The following is a 23,810-nucleotide window of genomic DNA, read 5'->3' on the forward strand; positions in this document are numbered from 1 at the left end:
GGCCAATGGTTGAACCTAAGGAATATGTAGTGTTCCACATGGAAGAGTGTCTTAGGACAGGTCACTTAACCTCTCTTCGCCCTGTTTGCCTCATTTGGAAAATGGAGATAGTACTGGTTCCTACCTCACCCTCTCATGTCCATTAAATGAGCTAATGTGTGGAAAGCAGTTGAGGGAGTGTTTGGCCCACTGTTAGCACACATTAGAACTTGTGTATCCAACAGGACTTGGGTGCTGTATTACTGGAAAGCTCTCAAATTCATTTCCACTCCACAGATGATCACTTTAGGGTTTGGGACGTAAAGCGAAAAGAACACATGCCAGCCTTCAGGGAGTCCGGTCTAGGGTGAAGACAGACGTGTGGACAGGTGATTATAATCCTATGTGTTGTGTAGTGAACAAAGTGTGCACCACGTGCTGGGGAGCATCAGCTTTGTTTCCCTGTGGTCTGCCTGTAGTGTGGCAAATGAAAGGGGGCCCTCTGTTAAGGTAGTCTACACTATCTATTCGTTCCAGCACCTAGCACAGTACCCGCCATATAGAAGGACTTGAAAAAAAGACTCGCTGAATGAATGGAACTCATTTAGACCTTGTCTCTGTCCGTTTCAATAAAAGAACAAACCCGTGTCACAATATTGGTATAACACTTTAAAACCGAATAGAGGGGGGGAAAAATCCAAGGTGGGTTGGGTAGAGCGGGCTGGACCCAGTGGTCTCTATGCAACATTATTTTGGGGCTACTGTCTTTTCCTAGACCCCGGGCTAGGCAGTGGGCTGACAGCATGGAGAAGAAGTGGAGGAAGGGAGGGCCACACCACCAGGTACACTCAGGCCGAGGGCTGGGCACTGGGCACAGGGCAGCAAAACTGAAGGGCCACACAGCCAGTTGAGTACAGAGGAGTCAAAAAGGTACTCGAGGGCCACGTGGAAAAGCTAAACTTTGTACACGTGTGGTTCTCCAAGTGTGTGAGGGGACACGCGGCAGCTGTCACAGCAGAATCGTCTCAAAGCTCTTTTAGGCTTCATTTCGTTTTCTTTCCTCCCACACCTCATTAGGCCTGACTTTCTCTACTCTCCCCAGGGTACAGTGGGGGTTAGAAGCACACACCCTGGAGTCAGGTGCATATCCCAGTCCCATTAGTTCTGTATCCTTTTGACAAGTTATTTCACCTTCCCGTGCCTCAGTTTCCCCCAACTGTCACGCGTACAGTTGTTGCGAGAACTGAGTTAACGCAAGGGCAGAGGGCGCAGCCTGGCAGGGAGTAAGTGCTGGTTACACTCCAGACGTTAACATGTCACCCAGATGGTGTGGCACTGTCTTGGAAGTGAGCCACTTTAACAATGGGAATGTCCTGGCTACCAGCCACTCATGGGCCCTGGGAAGGCATGGTGTGTTCAAAGTAGAGGCCTCGTGTGGTCACGTTTGCATTTTAGACAGAGGCAGATTTAAAGAAGGGGGACAGACCGTGAGGAGGTCAGAAGCCAGCAAAGAGGCTGGGGCAGAGCCTCCTTGACAGACAGGAGGTTCTGAATCTAAGAGGTGAAAGGGAGGGAAAGAACTGGAGGTCAAATTGGCAAGGCTTAGTAAGTGGTTAGAAGTGAGCAGTAAAGGTTGGGGCGCCTGGGTGGCGCAGTCGGTTAAGCGTCCGACTTCAGCCAGGTCACGATCTCACGGTCCATGAGTTCGAGCCCCGCGTCAGGCTCTGGGCTGATGGCTCAGAGCCTGGAGCCTGTTTCTGATTCTGTGTCTCCCTCTCTCTCTGCCCCTCCCCCGTTCATGCTATGTCTCTCTGTCCCAAAAATAAATAAAAAACGTTGAAAAAAAAAATTTAAAAAAAAAAAAAAAAAGAAGTGAGCAGTAAAGGTGAATTCCCCAGTTTCCAGCTTACTGACTGGGATAATGGTGGTGCCAGGGCTGAGACAAAGAATGGAGGAGAGGCTGGCTTGGGAGAGCGTTAATGATGACTTCCATATTTCATGTAGGAACATCCTGCTTACACCGATTCCACAATTCAAAACCTGTCAATGAACCGCTATTGCCATTAGATAAATGGGGATTCTAGTAGTGCTTACCTCCCAGGATTATCATAAAGATTTGTTAATGCAGGGGTGCCTGGGTGGCTCAGTTGGTTAAGCATCCAACTTTGGCTCAGGTCATGATCTCACAGTTCGTGACTTTGAGCCCCGTGTCGGGCTTTGTGCTGACAGCTCGGAGCCCGCAGCCTGCTTTGGAATCTGTGACTTCCTCTCTCTCTGCCTCTCCCCTGCTCACACTCTGTCTCTGTCTCTCAAAAAATAAATTAAAAAATGAAAATAAAAAAAAAAAAGATTTGTCAATGCAAATCAAATACTCAAAACATATTAAGTGTACATGGTATTATAGTATTATGTGTTTACTATTACGAGTCTATAACTCATACCCTTTCAAAGCTCTTTTTTCTGTCTTCTCTTCATGACCCAGACCCACCTTGTTGCATTACAGTTCCCCAATTTACAGAAAACACTGGCCTTCTCTGTCTCCAGATTTGAGAACTCTCCACCTCCCCTTTTTTCTATTTAACTTGTTCTCCTTCGTGTCTCAGCTCATATGTCACTCCCTCCAGGAAGTCTGAGCTGGGTGAGGGACCCTTTCTATATATTCTCAAAGACTTTATCACATTGGTGTGTGTCTGTAAGTCTCTGTGTTGGGAGCTGCTAGAGAGCAAGATCATGACTATCCTGTGGAACGCTGTCTTCCAATCATAGTGTCTGGGCCACTGAAGGATAGTCTATACATTTTGTTTAGATGGATGAATAAAAGAGTCAGAAGTTGGAGGAGAGCTCCAGATGAGAGATATAGACTAGGAATCCTCAGGGCTCCTGGCTAGCTCAGTCAAAAGAGCGTGTGACTCTTGATCTCAGGGTCATAAATTTGAGCCCCATGTTGGGTGTAGAGATTACTTAAAAATAAAACATTAAAAATCAAAAAAGAGGAATCATCAGCACATTGATGATGCTTGAATCGTGAGAGAGATGAGATAATCAAAGGTGAGCCATATTTATTCTTGAGCTCTCACATTTGACCACTTATGTTTTTTCTGGAAACTGTTACCCATGGCTCCCAAAATACCATCCTATTCTACTTTTGCTATTTTGGCGATAGATACTGTATGGTCTCTTTCATTGGTTTCTTTTACCTTACTCACCCCTTGAACATCTAGTTTCTTCCCATAATTTCAACTATCTCTTCTTGTTATCTCCATGTCCAGTTTCAACTTTGCTCCTGAACTCCTGACTTGTATTTCTAACTGCTCATAAATCCTCCAACTGGACCCTTTCACAGTTAGCCAACTGGAACAGGTCATTATTTCTACCTTCATTCCCATGCCTCAGACTGAGCTCTCCTCCCTTATTTCCTAGCTTGGTTAATAGGCTCCCTGTGCACACAATCACCCAAGCTAGGTCTTAGGAGTTTCACTTCCTCTGCCCTCTCCACCCCCACATCCTTCCTCTTATGTATCTTGCCATTTCTGATTCTGGAAGTCTTGAATTTGACTTCTCATTTCATCTGCACTGTCACAACCCTAGCTCTGGCTTTCATTATCCATTGCCTAGACTATTATCATAGCTTCTTAACTGGCCTGTCTCCAGGTAACTTTCCAGAACACAAGTCTGATCATGCCACTTTTTCAAGCCAAGACCTTCCAAAGTTGCACAGCCTACAAAGTGAAGTCCAAGTCCCTCACCAGGGCATTCAATGTCTTCACAGTCTGGACCCAATATATTTTTCCAGCTTCATCTTTAGCTGGCCCACGCTCCCAAAACACACCATGTATATCTCCACGTTGTATTAGAGTTACTTGTTTAACTATCTCTGGTACTCCCAACTCCAAGGGGTCAGGACCAGCCCATGTTAATCTCTGCATCTGAAGAACCTAGCAGAGTACCTAAGAAATGAATGCCTTTAGAGTAATTGGCTATCATCACTTCCAAAGACAGCATCTCACCCAACCCTCTTCATCTAATATCTAGCTCTGTGCCTTCTACACAGAATGCACCCCATAAATGTTTGTGGGAATTGTTGACTTATTTGGAACACAAACCCCCTGAGAGCAGGAACATTACTCATTTATTTTTTAAAGTGAAAAAATATATTTGACATATTACATTATATAAATTTATCTGATACATTTATATTGTTATATGATTGTCACTGTAGTGCCATTTGTATTCATATCTCTTGTCAATAGTACCTGACACAGAATAGGTATTGAATAAATATTTGTTGAATAGAGGCAAGAATGAAAGATCCCTCCTTTGCTATGGTATCTACCATCTCAGACTTTACTTTTATTTTATTTTAATGTTTTAGTAGACAGAGAGAGAGAGAGAGAGAGAGAGAGAGAGGGCATGAGTGTGACCGTGAGCAAGTGGCATAGAGGACAGGAGGAGAGAATCTTAAGCAGACTCTACACCCAGCTCAGAGCCTGATGTAGGGCTCAGTTTCACAACCATGAGATCATGACCTGAGCCGAAATCAAGAGTCAGTTGCTTAATGGACTGAGCCACCCAGGAGCCCCTCAGACTTTATTTTTAATAGTGCAAAGGTAGTCAGTACTATGTGTGTCACATCTGTGCTTTTGTTTGCTAAACTTCTGAATCCTGTACACCATCAAAGAAAATTACCCTTCCCCACCTCCACTGGAGTAGAACTCCTCTTGGACTGATGGGGGCATTTGTGGATTTTGCAGGTATAATGAGAGGAAGGGGAAGTTAAAGTTATCCTGATGTTAACTTGAATTGATTTAATGAATGTAAGTTTCTTCTAATGTTAGCCATGTTTTGGGGCAATAAAAGATAATGTGTTATCTCCCATGTGATATGGTCCACGTTAGAAATACACAAGAGAAACTAGACATCAAATGAACTTACGTTAAGCATTTTGTTGGAGGGGAGGTTTCACTTACCTATAAAACAAAATGTACCAGTGCTTCTCAAAACGGATCTACATCAAATTCAGGTATACTGTGAGACGTGTAGCTTTCTGGGTCCCATCTCAAATTGATAAATCTGAATCTCCGGGAGTGGGGCCCAGGAATCTGCATTTCAGCCCTGTGACCACTTATCTGGAAATTCTTATCCATGGCTTCAAGGACTCTACTCTTTCTCTTTCTCTCTCTCTCTCTTCTAGTACCTTGGTTATAGATCCTTTCTATTCTCTTTTATTGGCTGCTTTTTCCTTTATCACTCTGGAGATTTCCCCATAACTTCAACTATCACTGTATAACTATTGGTCCAACTACTCTCTTGAACTCAAGTATTTCCAGGATTCACCGCTGGGTCCTCTGCATGATCAGCAAAGGCTCCAGGTGATCCTTCTGTACTCTGAAGTTCAAAGATAGCTTGAAACTTTTTTAGTCCCCTCTTCTCCCTTTCTTTCCTTCCAAATGCTGACTGATACAACAGGAACGTTACGTGAGTACAGAGAAGGACACACATATCAATACATATCATCCACTACAGTCAATTTAGTGGCAAGTATTACTTCAGTGGCTACCAGACAATAGCTACAAAGTCTGTATTAAAACTCATTAATAATATGAACACATTGCTTCTTCATTGATAGACATCCTCTGTGTTTTTGACCTATGTTTCTCATTGATTATCTAATTTCCCAGAGCACAGGTTCTAGCCTAGGCTCAGGTTGGGCCTGGGAAGTACCTTGAGGTGGGCTGGTCTGTAGTGAGGGCAACAGAGAAAAAGGAGCTAAAATGAAACTGAAACCAAAACCAGGCAGTTTTTTTTCCCCTAGCAAATCACCAAGCTGAGGGATTGCCAGTAATGCTCCACTCTAGCTACACAGTCAGATTGCTGGGGGAGCTTTTAATTGACCGCACCCATACCACATAAATCAGAAACTCTGAGAGAGCTTGAAAACCACTTATGCTGGCTGGAATGCGGGCCCACTGGAACACAGTTACAGCCATGTAGTTGGGGTGGCTACAGCCTTATTTGTGGGCAGGATAGCACTGTCAAGGGTACCAACCCAAGTCAGACAGATCTCAACCTCCTTTTTGCCTTTACCATAGTTGAGCATTTACTACGTATAAGGCACCGTATAGACACTAACATATAAAGAGAAGTGGTAAAACAAATGCTTTTTGAAAGATATATCTTGAATATATACATTATATCATTTTATTCTCACTAAAGGCTAATGCTCATATTACTTAGCATCACCCCCACTTTACAGATGAGAAAACAGGCTCAGAGTGGTTAAGGTATGGTAAGGTCAAGGTAAGAACCGGTAAGTAGCAGAGTCAGGATTCAAAGTCATACTTGCTGGCTCTAAAACCCATATTCTTTCCACTGTATTTTGTTGTCTATTATGTCAAAAGAGGAAGAAAACATTTTGCCTGTCCTCCTGGAGTTTTCATTCTGTTTAGGGAATAAAGGTATGGCTCTAAAAATAAAATATCATGCTAAGAGAAGTTTAAGCTCATTGCTCAAAGAATGAAGGCAAGGTTGGAAATCATTCCCTGCTGAAGACAGGCTCTTCTGGGATGGTTCCTGGGAAAGGGTGTTCAAAGCAGGTCAAAGCCGGCAGATAGAGATGCTTGACAAAGGCTTATGTCCGGTAGAGAAGGCAAAAACAAGGTGTGGGGACGACACAGACTTTTTTGGGGCAAGGTGTGTGTGGCCTACTCTGATTGAAGCAGAAAGTTCTGTAGTAGATTCATGTGATGTAACCTTGGAACAACAATGTATCCAGGGCCCAGAAGTTCTTGGATGCCGTGCACAGGAGGTTAAGTTGTTCACCAGGCAAAAAGAGCCTCACAGAGATTTGAAGGCCAGGAGCGTGACGGTGCATGAGCTTGTGAGAGAGTGTTGAGGTCTCAGAGTGGCTGGTGGTAGACTGAAGTGGACAGAGACTAAAGGTCAGATGACTGACAGGGAAACAACTGAGGCACACATATCAGGCGGTGCAGAGAGAGGAAATCAAAAGGAAGGATGGGCAGGGGGAAGGATGAGAGACATTTCAGAGGTGAGGCACACAGGACTTGAATTGATGTCGTAGGTGGCCTGGCTGGCAGGAAGGGTGGGATCACGCAGATTGTTTCAAACTTGGGAAGGACCCCAAATTGGGGGATGGGTATATTTACTTAGGGCAGGAAGAAGTGAGGATGTGGGGATTGGGTGTGTGGAGCTCAGGGTGATGGGAGGAGATGGCTCATGAGGCAGATGACAAGTCAGACGTTGCTGAGAAAGGATCGAGGTCCTAGCCTTTGGTTCAGATGTAGCAGCCATTTGCCTGGGCGTGATGTTTGGAGCAGCTGGCTCTGGTAGAAGGGTTCTACTTGACTGGATTCCTATCAAATGTTAACTGCATGAACACCACTGATTAAAAAAAAAAAAAAAATGGTATCAGAAAACATAGGGTAAAAGGAGTTTTGGAGTCATATCCAGCTAAATAAAGAACAAAGATTGCTAGCTGGTTAAACAACTAAAAAGCTATTTAAACATTACTAAAAAGTTACTTAAAAGTTAATTGAATCAATTTTGAAACACTGACTTGGAGATTTTTCCTATAGACTGGAGGAATCATAATTAAACTTAATTGTAGTCATGCTAGATTTCCTCCCGATGTTTATTTTTCTTCTAGTTATATTTCAGACAATTAATAGCATCTAATGACTCAGAGTTTTGTGTAATTACCACCAATGATTATAATCTCTCTCTTATGGAATGTTCTTTTCACACAGGCACACTGGAACTGAGGGAAATTTATAATTATTCATGCAAGTCCCTCTATACGCTGTAAAAAATTTATCAGACTTTAAAACAAATTTATTATGCATTTATATATTTCTATTTGTAGCTAGAAAAAAGATGATCAAAACTAAGTATACTTTTAAAAGTTCTAATAGTTCCCTCTCCAACAGACCCTTTCTTTCCTTTAATTTTAGAGTATTCAAGAAAAAGGAAAATAAAAAGGGAGACACTTTTTATTTTTTAATTCCTCGAAATGCTTAGTTTATAGGTCTCCTTTCCCCTTAAGTGTGAAAGCATTTTAGTGAAAGTTTCACCTCAACTTTGTCAATAATTAATCCTCTGTTTCTTTGAAAAGTCTGACAATGTAAGAGTAACAATAACAGGCCATAAAACACTCCCCCCTAATTGTGCAAGGGCTCATTCTTCCCTAACCAGGTTCGGGTTGACTGGAATGTGCTGAAGTCACATTCCAGCACCTACCACCAGCCAGAACCACACAGGACTCCAAAGGGAATGGACAGGAATCTTTATCTCTAGTTCTCCACTTAGCAAGGAGGACTAGGAAGAAGGGCTAGAAGAGGCAGGGAGGCACAGTGAAAATGGAAATGGGGCTGGAAAACAAGGGCAAATTAACTAGGGAGGAGAACTGGTCTGTGTGTAGAAGGATGGGGCAAACAGGAAAGAGAAAATCAAACCAAGGGTGAGGCCAATTAAAATAAGTCAGGGAGGATGATAGAAAAGCAGATCAGAGATCAGTCAGTAAGGACAAAAGCATCACATGCAGAAAGAAGGAACACATTTCAGAAGGTAAACAGTGTTCATTCCCAGGGATTCATCCCTTCCCCCTTCCTCTCTATCAAGAAAACGTAGTTGGAAATCCAACTGGAAGACTTCTTCATTTATCTGGCTAGTGAATGACTGAATGGAAACTTAAAAACCAAATCTTTAAATTCTTACTGGGATCTACTTAGTAACTCTTTAAGACAGGGTTCTATCATGAATTAAAAAAATTTTTTTCTAATAAATTTTTGCTTTGAACTTTTTGTTTTAATTTGCTCTTGAGTGATGGGGCTGGTTTCAAGAGAGGGAACTCACTGTGACATCTTGGCCCAAAGTCCTCAGAGATCTTTTTTCTTAATAATTTTATTCAGGTATTATAACATACCGTAATATTCACCAGTTGTAAACATACAGTCAATTATCTTTTGTTAATGTACCCGGTTGTACAACTATCACCATGATCTGATTTTAGAACTTGGGTCATCACCCTGGTAAGACCTCACTTGCCCATTTGGCAGTTAATTTCCATTCCTACTGTAAGCCCCAGGCAACCACTGATCTACTTTTCTATTTCTGTAAATTTGACCATTCTGGACATTTCATCTAAATGGAATTATATAATACATGGTCTTTTGCGACTGGCTTCTCTCACTCTGCAATGTTTTTGAAGTTCATCTATGTTGCAGCAAGTATCAGTTTTGCATTTTTTTATTGCTGAACAGTATTTCATTGTGTAGCTATTCCACATTTCCTTCACCTCTTCACAGGCTGGTGGACATTTGGATTGTTTCCACTTTTTGGTTATGATGAATAATGCTGCTGAGAACATTCCTGTGCAAGTCTTTGTGTGATCAATGCTTTCATTTCTCTTGGTTAGATGCCCAGGGATAGAATTGCTGGATTATATGGTAAAGTTATATGTACCATTTAAAAAAACCTGCCATGGTTTTTTGAAGTGGCCGCACCATTTTATATTCTCAACAAGAAGGAAGAACAATGTATGTGCTTATCTTCATATTTTTGTCAACTTATGTTATTATCTTTCATGTTTATACTTTTATTTTTAAATTTTCAGCTTTATTGAAACATAATTGACATAAAATTGTAAGATATTTGAGGTGTACATTATGGTGATTCGATACATATAGATACATTTTGAAAAGATTCTTCCATCTAGTTAATTAACATATCACCTCATTTTTTTTTTAAGTTTTTACTTATTTAAGTAATCTCTACACCCAGCATGGGGCTTGAACTCATGACCCTGAAATCAAGAGTTGCATGTTCTTCTGACTGAGCCAGCCAGGTACACCACCTCACTTTTTTTTTTTTTTTTTTAATGAGAATATTTAAGTTCTATTGTCTTAGCAAATTTCAATTACACAATATGGTGATATCAACTATAGATCCTCATACTTTATTCATCTTATAGCTGAAAATTTATATCCTTTTACCTACTTCCTCTTTCTGTCACCCTTCGGATCCTGGCAACTACTTTGCTACTTTGTTTCTATGAGTTTGACACTTTTAAAAAAAGTTGTTTTTTTTTTAAGATTCTACATGTAAAGGATGAAATGTAGTATCTTTCTCTGATTTATTTCACTTAGCATAATGCCCTCAAGGTCCATCCATTTGTTGCAAATGGCACGATTTCCTTCTTTCTCTTGGATGAATAATAATCCTGTGTCATTTTCTTCATCCATCTGTTGACAGATACTTAAGTCATTTCTATATCTTGGCTGTTGTAAATAATGGTGTAATGAACATGGGAGTGCAGATATCCCTTCCAATCCATGAGCATGGAATCTTTCCATTTATTTGTGTCTTCTTCAATTTCTTTCATTAATGTCTTATGGATTTCAGTGTATAGGCCCTTCACATCCTTGGTTAAATTTATTCCTAGGTATTTTATTATTTTTGATGCAGTTATAAATAGGATTGTTTTCTTAATTTCTCTGATAGTTCATTACTAGTGAATAGAAACACAACTGATTTTTATCCTATAATTTTATTGAATTAGCTGATTAGTACTCTAACAGGTGGAGTCTTTAGAATTTTCTCTACATAATACAGCATCTGAAGATAGAGAGTTTTTTATCTTCCTTTTCAATTTGGATGTATTTTCTTTTTCTTGCCTGATTGCTTTGGCTAGAATTTCCAGTATTATGTTGAATAAAAGTGGCAAGAATCTTATTACTGATCTTAAAGGAAAGGCTTTTAGCTTTTCCTCATTGAGTATGATGTTGGCTGTGGGCCTGTCAAATATAGGCTTTATTATGTTGAGGTATATTCCCCCTTACCCAGTTTGAGAGGCTTTTAAAAATCATTAATGGATATTGAATTTTATCACATGCTTTTTCTGCATCTATTGAGATGATTATAGATTTTTATCCTTCATTTTGTTAATGTGATGAATCACATTGATTAATTTGTGGATGTTGAACCATGCTTGCATCCCTGGAATAAATCCCTCCTGATTATGGTGTATAATCCTTTTAATGTATTGTTTAATTCAGTTTGCTAATAATTTGTTGAAGATTTTTGCATCTATATTCATCAAGGATATTGGCCATAATTATCTTTTCTTGGAATGTCCTTATTTGTTTTTCATATCTGGATAATGCTGGCCTCTTAAAATGAGTTTGGAAGCATTCCTTCCTCTTTAATTTTTTTTTTTTTTTAAGATTTTATTTTTCTTGGGCACCTGATTAAGCATCTGACTTTGGCTCAGGTGATGATTTCACAGTTCGTGGGTTCAAATCCTGCATCGGGTGAGCTTGAGCCCTGCTTAGGGTGAGCCCTGCTTCTCTCTCTCTCCTCTCTCTCCCTGTTAGAGAGAGTAGTATATTGTTTAATTCCACATACTGGCTTACTTGCATGCATGCACGCGCGCGCACACACACACACACACACACTCTCTCTCTCTCTCTCTCTCTCTCTCTCTCTCAAAAAAAAAAAAAAAAAAAAAAGATTTTATTTTTCTTAAGTAATCTCTATACCCAATGCGGGGCTTGAACTCACAACCCCAAGATCAAGAGTTGCATGTTCCACCAACTGAGCCAGCCAGGCACCCTCCCTCCTTAATTTTTTGTAGAGAAGAATTGGTATTGATTTTTCTGTGTTTAGTGGAATTTCCCATTGAAGTCATCTGTTCCTGGACTTTTGTTTGTTGGGAGATTTTTGATTACTGATTCAATGTCCTTAGTAGTAATTGGTCTGTTCAGATTTTCTATTTCTTCATTATTGCCTTGGTAGGCTGTGTGTTTCTAGGGATTTATCCATTTCTTCTAGGTTGTCTAATTTGTTGGTGTCAATTGTCCATAGTAGTCTCTTTATGATGCATTGCATTTGTGTGCTATGAGTTGGAATGCCTTTTCCATTTCAGATTTTGAGTCCTCTGTTTTTCTTAGTAAGTCTAGCCAAAGGTTTGTCTATTTCAAAAAAAAAAAAACACAGCTCTTAGTTTTATTGATCTTTTCTATTGTCTCTAAGGAATTTTTTTTATTTGAGAGAGAGAGAGAGAGAGAGAGAGAGAGAGAGAGAGAGAGAGAGAGAATCCTAAACAGGCTTGATGCTCAGCATGGAGACTGACGTGGGGCTGGATCCCAGGACTCTGGGATCATGACCTGAGCCCAAATCAAGAGTCAGATGCTCAAACAACTGAACCACCCAGGTGCCCCTCTATTGTCTTTTTTACTCTTTCATTTATTTCTTTTTTTCTTTAGTAAAATCTTTCAAGATTTATATGACCTGAAGAGAAACCAGAGTATTTTCATTTCTTTCTCTCTACTAATTTGGGGCTTAGTTTTCTTTTTCTAGTTCCTCAAAGTATAAAGTTAGGTTGTTGATTTGAGATTTTGGTTTTTAAAGTAATCTCTACATCCAACACGGGGCTCAAACTTACAACCCTAAAATCAAGAGTTGTGTGCTGTACTGACTGACCCATCTAGGTACCCTGAGATCTTTTTTTTTTTAATCTATGCATTTGTTGCTATGAACACCCCTCTTAAAACTGCTTTTGTTAGATCCCATAACTTTTTTATGTTGTATTTCCATTTTTTTCTCTAAAGTCGTTTTTTTTTTTTTTCTCTTTTAAAAAAATACTTATTTGTTTAAGTAATCTCTACCCCCAATATCAAAGTCATGACCCTGAGATCAAGAGTCACATGCTTTTTGACTGAGCCAGCCAGGTGCCCCTTGATTTCTCTTTTGACTTTTTTATTGACCTATTGGTTGTTCAGTAGCATATTGTTTAATTTCCACATATTTGTAAATTTCCCAGTTTTCTTCTTGGAACTGAGTTCTAGTTTCATACCATTGTGGTCAGAAAAGATGCTTGATATGATTTCAGTCCTCCTAAACGTATTAACATTTGTTTTGTTGCAGAACATTTGATCTATCCTGCAGAATGTTCCATGTGTGCTTGAGAAGAATATGTATTCTGCTGCTATAGGATAGAATGTTCTGTAAATATCTGTTAAGTCCAAATAGTCTAAGATGTAGTTTAAGTCCAATTTTTTTCTTGTTAATTTTCTGTCTGGATGATCTATCCTTTGTGGAAAGTGGGGCACTGAAGTCCTCTACTATTATTTTGCTGTCTACTCTCCCTTTGGGTCTGTTCCTCTTGTCAGACTGACCCCTTTATTATTATATAATGACCTTTTTTGTGTCTTATTATAGTCTTTGGCTTAAAGTCTATTTTGTCTGATATAAGTCGGTTACTTCTGCTTTCTTTTGGCTTCCATTTGCATGGAATATTTTTTTCCATCCTTTTATTTTCAGTCTATGTGTGTCCTTAAAGCTGAAGTAAGTCTCTTGTAAGCAGCATATAGTTGGATCTTGTTTTGTGTGTGCGTGTGTGTGTGTGTGTGTGTGTGTGTTTGGTTTGGTTTTTAATCCATTCAGCCACTCTATGTCTTTTGATTGGAAAATTTAGTCCATTTACACTTAAAGTAATAATTGATAGGTATGGACTTATTATTGCCATTTTTTTTCATTGTTTCCCAGCTGTTTTGTAATTCCTTTGTTCTTGTCTTCCTCTCTTTGTGATTTGATCATTTCTATTGTGGTCTGCTTAGATTGCTTTCTTTTTATCTTTTGTGTATCTGCTTAACATTTTTGCTTTGTGGATACCATGAAATTTATATAAAACATCTTATATATATAATAGTCTGTTTAAGCTGATAGCAACTTAACTTTGAACACATACTAAAGCACTACATTTCTACTCCCCAGCTTTAGGTTTTTGATGTCACAATTTATCTCTTTTTACCTTTTGTATCCATTAACAAATTATTATAATTATAAATATATAATTATAGTTATTTTTAATGCATCGTTATTTAGTTTTCATACTAGATTTATAAGTGGTTTATCCACCACTGCAACATTAGAGCATTCTGGATTTAACCATATTTTCCTTTTATCAGTGAGATTTATACTTTCATACAGTTTCCTTTTACTACTTAGCGTCCTTTCATTTTAGCTTGGAGAAGGTCCAAGCTTGGAGAAGGTACATTTTTTGTAAGGCCAAGCTAGTGGTGCTGAACTCCTTCAGTTTTGCTTGTCTGGAAAATGTTCTCTGTCTTTCAGTTCTGTAAAACAACTTTGTTGGGTAGAGTATTCTTGGTTGGCAGCATTTCAGCACTTTGACTACATCGTGCCACTTCCTTCTGGCCTGCTGAAAATCTGCTGATAGTCTTATGGGGATTCCCTGTATGTAACATGTTAATTTTCTCTTGTTGCTTTTAAGATTCTCTCCTTGTCTTAAACTTTGACAATTTAATTATAATGTGTCTCAGTGTGGTTATCCGTCTTTAATTTTTATTTTATTTTTTTAAATGTTTATTTATTTTGAGAGAGAAAGAGCATGAGTGGAGGAAAGGGGCTGAGGGAGGGAGAGAGAGAACCCCAAGCAGGTTCCATGCTTGTGTGGAGCCCAATTCAGGGCTCGATCCCACAACTGTGAGATCATGACCTGAGCCAAAATCAAGAGTTGGATGTTTAACTGTGAGCCACCGAGGTGCCCCTGTCTTTTAAATTATAGCCTTTCCCGTGGATGTGAAGTGGTATTTTGTGTGGTCTTAATCTGAGTTTCCCTAATGATTAATAATGTTAAGCATCTTTTCATAAACTTATTAGCTATTCTTATATCTTCTTTAGTAAAACATATATTCAAATCTTTTGCCCATTTTTAAATTGGATCGTTTGTCTTCTTACTACTGAACTATAATCGTTTCTATCTTCTGGATATAAGTTATGAGATACATGATTTACAATATTTGCAATATTTTCTTACATTCTGCATCTTTTCATTTTCTTTTTTTGTCTTTTCATTTTCTTAAGCGTGTCTTTTAAAGAACAAAAGCCTTTAATTTTGATAAAATCCAATGTATTAATTTTGTCTTTAATGTATTGTGTTTTTTGTATTGTATCTAAGAAGTCTTTGCCTAAGCCATATTCACAAAGATATTTTTCCTATGTTTTCCTCTAAAAATTTTGTAATTTTTATGCTTATATTTAGGTCTCTGATCTCTTTTGTGTCCATTTTTTGGTTAGGGTGTAAGATAAGGATCTAAATTCATCTTTTTCATCTAATAACTTTTATTTTATTTTTTATTTTTAAAAATTTACACCCAAATTAGTTAGCATATAGTGCAACAATGGTTTCAGGAGTAGATTCTGTAGTGCCCGTTACCCATTTAGCCCCTCCCCCTCCCACAACCCCTCCAGGAACCCTGTTTCTTCTCCATATTTAAGAGTCTCTTATGTTTTGTCCCCCTCCCTGTTTTTATATTATTTTTGTTTCCCTTCCCTTATGTTCATCTGTTCTGTCTCTTAAAGTCCTCATATGAGTGAAGTCATATGATTTTGTCTTTCTCTGACTGACTACTTTCACTTAGCATAATACCCTCCAGTTCCATCCACGTAGTTGCAAATGGCAAGATGTCATTCTTTTTGATTGATGAGTAATACTCCATTGTATATATATACACCACATCTTCTTTATCCATTCATCCATTGATGGACATTTGGGCTCCTTCCATACTTTGGCTATTGTTGATAGTGCTGCTATAAACACGGGGGTGCATGTGTCCCTTCGAAACAGCACACCTGTATCCTGTGGATAAATGCCTAGTAGTGTAATTGCTGGGTCATAGGGTAGTTCTATTTTTAGTTTTTTGAGGAACCTCCATACTTTTTTCCAGAGTGGCTGCACCAGCTTGCATTCCCATGCATCTAATAACTTTTAAATATTTAGAAAAATACTACATTTTTTGATAATATTTGGGATTATGACACCATGTTTCTTTAAACTACCTGATCTTTTCTCATTTATTAGTTTTTTATTCTTTGTTATATCCTCCTTTAGGACAAAATACTAGAGGTACAAAGTGGCCTTACATGTGTTTTTCACTGCTATATCCTCAATACTCAGTAAATATTTGATGAGGGAATGAATGAATGAATGAATGAATGAAACACTAGGGTAGTAAATCAGTCTGGATAAACAAAAATGTCTTTTACTGCCCGAATGGGAGAGGGGATCTAGAACAACAGTCCTACGGAACATACTTGAGCACAGTGCTAGGGGTAAGGGCTCACCTTAGGTTTGGGTCTTTATTCATGCCTCTCTGACTCAACACCTGGACCTGCCGCTGGAAATAATGCTGATACAGTGCCTTCTGCCTACCCCAAGTATAGCTCTGGGGCGGGGGGGGGGATTTAGCGTAGTAAATGGCATGGGCTTTATATCAGATATTCATTTATTTGCTAAATGTATTCATGTCTCTTGCTATGTATGAGGCAATTTGCTAGGATGTGGGGAGTCTGGTAGACAAGGCAGATATTTAGCTTGCCCTTATGAAGTGGTCAGCTCCAAGAACTTACTAACTAGCTGTGTGACCTTGTGAATATTATATAATCTCTCTAAACCTGTTTTCCTCATTCATAAACTGAGGATTATACTGTACTACCTCCTTTGATTTTGGTACGTATTAAATAATTACATAAAGTAATGATAACAGCTATGCCATATAGTAAGTGTTCAAAATGGTATTATACATTTATTATACACACAGCCTATTCAGCCTCAACTTCCATTTAGTATCTTTATGGATAGCTTTCAATAAATCACTAAGGGACAGAAAATTAACATTTCTTTTAAAAAAAACATTTAAACTTTTTTATTATAATGGCAATATATGCACTAGGGTCAAAAACAATTTCAAAGAGTACAGAGGCACGTACAATAAAAAGTTGTACTCCAATCCTTTCCTCAGAAGTAATCACTGTAAGCAATTTTTTCCCTCCCCTCAAAAATCTTGTGCTTATAAAAGTATATATATGTACATCCCAAGAAAACCAACAGCAACGGAATTAGATACTACTAATTGGTTATCAACAGCATTTTCACTTAATAGTATATATTTTGGAGAGTTTTCTAAGAGCAGCATATATTGTACTTATTCAGAATGAGTATTTCGTAATATTCTCAACAGAATTAAAAAAAAAATTCTCTTAAGCTTTGAGAAAGTTTGTGGGCTACACCCTCCTTCCCTCTCCATCCCCGGAAGTCCCCAGTCTCAGCCCCAACAGCTTCTAGCAGTCGGGGACTGGCACCTGCCCACCCACATTTTTTGGCCGGTGGCCAGCTGAGGTCAAACCAGCAGCAGAGAGTAGGGGTGTGGCTGGGGGTGGCAAAGAAGGAAGAGAAAACAAGTTTTCTATGAGTCGCTGGGAAAAAGCAACAAGAGTAAAATCAAATTGACATAAGACACTAGCACCTAAAAGTGTTTTATTACATGTATATTTAAATAAAAGGTATCAGGAAGAATGTTCCATAGGATTTAAAAGGCAATGGATACAGGAACACCAGTCTCTCGTTTTTTTTTTTAACTTTTTTTTTTATGTTTATTTATTTGTCAGAGAGAGACAGAGCATGAGCAGGGGAGGGGCAGAGAGAGAGGGAGACACAGAATTGGAAGCAGGCTCCAGGCTCCGAGCTGTCAGCACAGAGCCTGAGGCAGGGCTCAAACTCACAAGCTGCAAGATCATGACCTGAGCCGAAGTCGGTCGCTCAACCGACTGAGCCACCCAGGCACCCCAACACCAGTCTCTTTAAAGCAGTAGCTACAGCTACCATGCATCTGAGTGCACAACCTGTGGGTGTGGGCAGTGAGAAGAGACTTGGGGTCCCTGTGGATAAACGTGCCCCCCTGAAGTGCCAGGGGGTGGGTGGCGGGGGTGAGGAGAGAGATCCCTTCAGAGAAGGGAAAGAGCAGGACATCAAGGTTGGGCCTACTGCCATATGAAGGAGAGGGAACACTCTGCCCTTCCTCCCTGAAAATTAGGCTTCACGCTTCCTCTATTTTCCACCTGTTTGTGTCTTCTCCCACCTCACTGATCTTAGCCCAGTTGCTTTGACTTCTGTGAAGAGCTTTGCTAGAGCTCAGCTCCCAGCCATGACGCTAGATAACTGATGTCTATTTCTGACCAGAAACCCTTCTTAGTGGTTGGATGCTAAAAGCAAGTAAAATCTAAAACAGAGATTCTGATCATCTTAGGGGATGGAGAAATAGGTCTTTACCTCATTCTCTTGGCTTATTCGTTTCATCTCAGTTCTCTGTATGGTTTCTGGCCCACCTGGGCCAGAAAATAAGATTACAGAATGGCTTAAAGCTTCTAAATTAGTCTGTTACAGAAAGCAGCACCTCAGGCAACAGGCCTGGCTCAGAGCCCACACTCAAGAAAGCAGAATCTCTTCTTGGGTGGGGCTTTCCTAGACATAAAGGTTTTACCATGCCTCTAAGCAGGGGAAGCTTGGGCCAACATTACATGGGCCAGGTAACAAAATTAGGGACAATGAAACCAGATAAACCACCTCATTAGTGGCAGCTTACTAGTATAACCCATTTTAACAAAGAGAGGTAAGACAGAGGACCCAAGGTACCTGCTGTCAAGTTCTTTAAAATAGTCTCCTCTGGGGTGCCTGGGTGGCTCAGATGGTTGAGCGGCCGACTTCGGCTCAGGTCATGATCTCATGGTTTGTGAGTTTGAGCCCCACATCAGGCTCTGTACCTGACAGCTCAGAGCCTGGAGTCTGCTTTGGATTCTGTGTCCCTCTCTCGCTGTGCCCCTCCCTCACTCATGCTCTGTCTCTCTTTCTCTCAAGAATAAAGAAAACATTTAAAAAAATTAAAAAATAATAAAATAAAATAGTCTCCTCTGCAAAGGCAATGTTCTTTCCGGCAGTCTTGGTTTAGTTGAGAGGTCACATGTGCCTTCATCCAACACTGTGTGACAGTAAGTAGCAGTTCAGAGGGGGAGTCTCTAGAATTTGGTCTCCTCACTCCTGCTATGAAAGATCACCCCTGAACTGCTGAACCTCTTAGAATCTTTTTATCAGCCATGGAATCAAGAGAGTAGAGGTCTAGGACCAATCTGTCTACACTCAACTAATTGTTGAGTGTTGATTTGCACATTAAAAATCACACTTACTCTGTCAAGATACAATCATTTTCTTAACTATGCACATCATGGTGATACTGTGTTGCTTGCTTTTCAGAAATTCAGAAAAAATATGAACGATTAAGCATATTTTCAAAACTGCCTGACATACACACCCACATGCACAGACATACCCACACACATATACAGGTAAAATAACTGAATGAAGACAATTCTAAATAGCTTTTATCTTTTTAACAATTAGGAAAAAACTCTATGAATATTTGCCTTTTCAATTTCTACACAGTACAAACTTCCCCAAATATCACTTGGTGATTGAGTCTCTAAAGATTAAATAAAAGGTCTTCCTGATACTTATAAACTGCATTCTCTAGCTAAGACAAGGCACAAAAGATTCTGTGACTGCATTATTCTTTGGAGCCAGGATTGTGGTTATGTGGGCAACCAGCCCTTTAGGACACAACAGGCTGGTGAACCATTGATTCATGAAACACTGCCAGGAGTGGCCTTAGGCCAGACCCTGGGGCAAGTTCAGCCAGCACCAGGGCATAGCACAGGCCAGGAAGGAATAGTCAAATGTATAACTTCCTGTCTTTGTCAGAAACCTAAGAATCTGGAAATTATTCTCAGCTCCTTCCTTTTCCTTTATATCCTCCAGTCAATTATCAATGTCTCTCAACTGGTTGTACCTCCTAAACACCTCTCCAACTATCCACTCCTCTTTAACTCTATTGCTTCTTTCCTAGGTGATACTAGTTGGATTTTTTAAAAATCTGTATTTTAATTCCAGTTAGTTAACAATGTAATATTAATTTCAGGTGCACAATATAGCGATTCGGCAATTCCATACATCACCTGGTGCTCATCACAACAAGCGCACTCCTTAATACCCATCACCTATTTAACCTAACCCCCACCACCCTCCTTTTTTAGTAATCAAAACAGTATGGTACCGACAGAAAAACAGAAACATAAATGAATGGAACAGAATAGAAAACCCAGAATAAACCCACAACTATATGGCCAATTAATCTTCAATAAAATAGGAAAGAATATCCAATGGGAAAAGGAATGTCTCTTCAACAGATGATGCTGGGAGAACTGGACAGCAACATGCAAAAAAAAGAAACTGGACCACTTTCTTACACCATACACAAAAATAAATTCACAATGGATTAAAGACCTAAATGTAAGTCCTAAAACCATAAAAATCCTAGAAGAGAACACAGGCAGTAATTTCTCTGATGTTGACTATAGAAACTTTTTTCTGGATGTCTCCTGAGGCAAGGGAAACAAAAGCAAAAATAAGCTATTGGGACTACATCAAAATAAAAACATGCACAGCGAAGGAAACAATCAACAAAACTAAAAGGCAACCTATGGAATGATAGAACATACTTGCAAATGACATGTCCGATAAAGGACTAGTATCCAAAATCTATAAAGAACTTATAAGACTCAACACCCCAAAACCAAACAATCCAATTAAAAATGGGCAGAAGTCATAAACAGACATTTCTCCAAAGAAGACATCCGGATGGACAACAGGTACATGAAAAGATGTTCATCATCACTTACCATCAGGAAGATGCAAATCTAAACTATAAAGAGGTGTCACCTCACACCCATCAGAATGGCTAAAATCAACAACACAAGAAACAACAGGTATTAGTCAGGATGTGGAGAAAAAGGAACACTGGTACACTGTTGGTGGCAATGGCTGGTTTTCCAAATGGGCTATATCCTTCCACTTTTGTCCCCTCCACCAAGTTCCTGTACTATGGCCAGGTGGATTAAAAAAGCAAGTATATATTGAGCAATTCTCCTTCAGACTTCAATGATTTCCTTTCTGCTCTTAGACTGAAGATGAAAATCCACACCATGATCTAGAGGCCATGAATGAGCTGCCCCCTGTTCAACTCTCCAGGACGTTCCTATTACTCACACCACTATTCCCCCATCCTCTCCACTGTCCTCCTGCTCTCCTCAGGGCTCCCTACAGCTCAGGAGATTTAGAGACAGGGAAGACTCAGGTACCTGAATTTTCCCTAAAACTCGTTAGGTAGTTGTGAACCACCACTATGGTTGAAAGCAGCTAGAATGAAGGCAGAGACAATCTGAAACTTACTCCTTAAGATCAGTTTAAACTTGTGAGCATCAGGGTCTGACTCCGGTTTACAAAAGCCAGGAAAATTCCCGAAGTGGCAAGTCACTGGGCAGAATTTCTGGAAGAGCAGGTTACTGCTGCTGCTACCCCAAAAGGGTTTAAACCCACTGGGTAGGGGGTGCCTGGGTGGCTCAGTCAGTTAAGCATCTGACTCTTGATCTTGGGTCAGGACATGATCTCACGGTTCATGGGTTCGAGCCCCGAATCGGGCTCTGCACTAATAGGGTAGAGCCTGCTTGGAATTCTCTCTCTCTCTCTCTCTCTCTCTCTCTCTCTCTCTCTCCACCCCCCCCCCCACCCTCCACACACAAGTTCTCTCTGTCAAAATAAATAAACTTAAAAAAAATCTGCTAGATGCTCTTTTACTTTCTAGAAAATCTAAACCTAGCTAAAATATGAAATTATGAGGCTGAATGCATTCACAAAAGCACTGAAACATGATCTTCGATGGAGCAGATGTTTCTACATAAGCAAAGCTCAGCTGGGAAGGTCTTTCTTTGGAGGAACAGAACTGCAAGTTTGTAGATTCTGTTTACTCCTGCTACAACAGGGCTTGCTAAGTGAATTTGGATGAGCTATGGGTCCAATCATGTTCTAGAAACTAGACAACTAGGAAAGGCAAAGGCTGGTCAACCTGGGTATTGCTCCTCTCTTCCAATTCCATTACAGAATGTGTATCAAGTCCACTATTTTGCAGATATCTCATGAATTGCATTTTTCAAGTAGGATTGATTTTATTTGTCCTTGCTATATATAGCACACACTGAGTCCTCAGCCAGCTGTGGGAGGATATGGCTGCGTTTAGATTCCCATCTGAGTTGTGTGTGACAGTATCTGGCACGCTTTCAAAAACTGCAGTCATTACTTGGAAAGTAAGCACGGGGGGAAATAAATCAACTTTTAATGTCAGGATATCACACCCTTTCTAACATTTTTTTGAATATGAATGAAGCAGTAACTATACAATTAACCTTGATACTATCACTCTATAGTCAGACAAGTACTTTACCAAAAGGTATTGTCTACCACAAAAATATTGTATCTAAAATTTAAAAAAACCAAAGAGCTTTCCAGGCCAGACAAAAATGTCTTTGTTAAAAATGATGATTGTATGTAAGTAATATATGCAAAAGGTCCCAAATAAAAGTGTTCAAAAGAACATACAAAGAAAAATCTATCCAGCTCCTACACCTGTACTTCAGCCATCCAATTCCCTTCGCTGCAGGCAAACAGAATAAGCATGTTTTTACTTAACTGTCCAGAGAATTTTTATGCATTTGCACACACGTGGGCACATACATGCTATTGTACACCTTGCTTTTTTCCTTTTTTTTTTTTTTTTAATAGTATGTGCTGATAGCTCCACATTGGCATACAGAGACATGCTTAATTTAATTGTTAACAGCTATGGGGCACCTGAATGGCTCAGTCGGTTAAGCGTCCAACTTTGGCTCAGGTCATGATCTCATGGTTCATGAGTTCAAGCCCCGCATTGGGCTCTGTGCTGACAGCTCAAAGCCTGGAGCCTGCTAAGGATTCTGTGTCTCCCTTTCTCTCTCTACCTCTCCCCTACTCACATTCTGTCTGTCTCTCTCAAAAATAAATAAACATTAAAAAAATTTTTTTAATTGTTAACAGCTGTGTTCCATGCAATCATTTCTTGACTGTCCAGTGAACCCTTCTCTACCATAAAGACCTCTTGTGGCTTCTCAGTGTTCAGGTATGATACAGAAAGGCCTCTACAACACATCCCAATTGGCAACCATTCTTTAGCCTTAGTTCTCCACTTGAATCAAACTCACCTACTGTGGCTCTTGAATGGTGTTCTAATCCCTGCTCTTTTGTTAACTTACCGGCTGGCTATAGACAGGTGATCTCACCCTTCTGGCCCTTGGTCTTCTCATCCATGAATGAGGGTTGGTACAGGGAAGGAAAGAGGTGCGTCCATTACTAAGATCCTTTTCAGCTCTCACATTCTGTGAATCTGTGACTAGACGAGGTCAAAGGGCCTTTCCAGCTCTACACTTTGATCAGCAATTTAAATTTTCACGGGTTTGATCTTGTTTCCTCAATTGTACACGAGCTTATTAAGGACAAGACTATTTATTTGTTTCCCCTAGAATGTCCTGTTAGAATGGTTGCTCCAAAAATGTTTGTTTTCTGGGTTGTCACTTCAAGTGCTATGCTTTAATAATTGCTCCAAACCTACTGCTTGAAATAGGTCAGTTAACCCAGTTTCTTTCTTTTAGGACAAGTGATAGAAATTACAATGTAGGCACTCTATCAGAACAACTGGAACAATTCTTGATTTTAGCTTTAGGTCCTCAGCAATACATCTAACTTATGCAATCTACGCACTCCTGACATGACACATAGAAATACTATTAATAATTTGAAAAGTAAAAGTATAGAGTTTTAGAAATAAAGAGAACATTAGGAAAGGCAAATTTCAACCTTTTTATTTTATAGATATGGAAAAATAAGGCCTAGAATTTAAGTGATTTGTCTAAGGATTGTGACTGAGCTGGTGTTAGGTTGAAGCAGGGTTAGAATCTGGGTCTCCTGACCCAAACGCTTTACAGAGTAAAGGAAACAGAACCTTTACAGAGTGTTCATTAGATGCCGTCATTAATTGCTGCTG

The 23,810-nt window shown here is 39.6% G+C and overlaps 1 long non-coding RNA gene across 1 annotated transcript in view; it reads right to left on the reverse strand.

The window, feature by feature from the left end:
• The window catches only part of LOC132664225 (uncharacterized), a 239,695-nt gene that overhangs the window by 85,251 nt on the left and 130,634 nt on the right, over positions 1 to 23,810 (reverse strand). The gene's annotated exons all lie outside the window — the stretch shown is intronic.

The sequence above is a fragment of the Panthera onca genome, chromosome F2 (genome assembly GCF_046562875.1).
Source record: "Panthera onca isolate mPanOnc1 chromosome F2, mPanOnc1 haplotype 2, whole genome shotgun sequence".
In the NCBI taxonomy this organism is placed as follows: Eukaryota; Metazoa; Chordata; class Mammalia; order Carnivora; family Felidae; genus Panthera; species Panthera onca.